This window comes from Wasmannia auropunctata, unplaced genomic scaffold, assembly GCF_000956235.1.
Source record: "Wasmannia auropunctata unplaced genomic scaffold, wasmannia.A_1.0 LD336078.1, whole genome shotgun sequence".
NCBI lineage: Eukaryota > Metazoa > Arthropoda > Insecta > Hymenoptera > Formicidae > Wasmannia > Wasmannia auropunctata.
Genome location: NW_012026812.1, coordinates 4,806,447 through 4,808,416, shown reverse-complemented (window position 1 = coordinate 4,808,416; position 1,970 = coordinate 4,806,447).

The following is a 1,970-nucleotide window of genomic DNA, read 5'->3' as shown; positions in this document are numbered from 1 at the left end:
GAGAGAGAGAGAGAGAGAGAAAGAGAATAATGAGAGGGGGAGGGGAGTGGGAGGGAAAGTAAATGCAGAAAGATCGGAGGAGGATAATGGTCTAGGAGTGAAAACTGAGGAAATGGAAATGGATAGGGAAAGATTGCGACGGAAGCGGAGGTCCCGGGGAGACGTGCGAGAGTGTGTATGTGTGTGTGTGTAGGTAATTGGCGAGCGAGATAATTGTAATTGTGAGATAGGATTAAGTTATATTTATAAGATTAAGTGTTAGGTTAAGGTAGAGATAAGGTATGTATGTAAAGATTTGTAACCCTGAGGGGAGCAAATAAACTGATTTTATTATAATTTCGCACTACATTAGCTAATAAAAGTACACTAGCTAATTGCTAGTAAAAAAGCAATGTGTAAATCCTCCTTAATAAACAAATAATACATTATCTGTATGTTCGGTGTTATTCTCTTCCTCATGCTAGAAAACCAATACGTATCAGAGATACTCGTGATATACGCGGATAACGTTCGAAATCATTGACTCCGGTATGATAAATCAGAAGTGATCTTCCCTTTTCTATAAATTAGATCGTCAATAATTTTGAATCAGTCGTTATCACTAAATTCTAGTTCGCTCGGTAATGCTTTAAATTTAGCATCTTGTAATTGCTTGAGCTCGAGTTCTCTTTCAAGAGGAAGTGATTCAATATAATTAATCGCACGACTTAACGCGTCAACGTGTGCCATGCGCTGGCCAGTACGATGTAAAATTATAAATTTATAATTTTGAAGTGCTAATGTTCAACGGGCAATTCTCAGATTTAAATTGGTTTTATTAACGGCGTATACAAGAACGTTACAATCAGTCACAAATGTGAATTCAGTCTTATGTAAATAAATATGAAAACGCTCTATAGCGCGAACAATTGTCAGAATTTCTAATTCGAAACTATGATAGTTTCTTTCGGCCTGATTGGTGGATTGACTAAAATAAGCTACAATCGGGATCAAAGTCTACCGTTGGTTACTTTTGTAGTAATACTTCACCGAAAACATTTACACTGGGGGATGCTGAAAGGTCGGAATTACCGATTCATCGTAGTCGCAACAATAATTCCGAAATGACTAAACGGAATTAAAAACGTTTTACAGGATTAAAATAGACATAAAATATACAGGCGCGAGCTACGAATTTGTAGTAAAAACAAAAAAATTTTAAATTACTTTTTTCTGGATCGTACAGCTATCACATGACATAAACATTTTATTGGTATAAAAGTTCTGTAGCAGTATATGTACAGTTCATGCCATTAATGCCTGGAGTCCGATTTTAGGGTCCACGTTTCGTTCTTAGTTATTTTTACGTCCATGACTATGCTGCGTTAGTAAAGTGCATCAGTAAAATGCAAAGTGTGTTTTGACAGCCAGCCGATGTAACCTCAGTTTTGAATCGCATTTTTTGATCGGAGCGCTATATAATTTTGCAAAAAGTTAAAGACGCTATAATCCACCGGCCAGTGGAGTAAAACAAAAAAAAAAAAGTTTTGATCGATTAAACTTCTGAAATATTTCAAAGCTTAATTGAAAGGAAACCGATTGAAGCTTTCAATATATCAGATAAATTGTAGTTTTGAAAAAGTAAAATTGCTATTATTTGCTAATAAGAAAATAGGAAAATATACTTTGTGAGCTGTTTTTGTTCACAGTAATAATAAATAAGCGAAAGAATAATCAAGAACGAAGTGTTTGTGGCATTTTATTGGAGGCAAGCACAGAAAAGTCTAATCCCAGATGTCTAATTATAAGGTATTTATATACAATTTATCCAGCCGCAAAATCTTGACAAAATGCTCTGTCTTATATGTAACGATTTGCTGTTATGCGATGTGCAAGCAATATCAATCAATAGTCCTACTACTCTTGACAGAGCATAGTGACCTCTTCTCGTATTTCTGCGATGTGCGCTATTTACACTTTTACGCAGATAT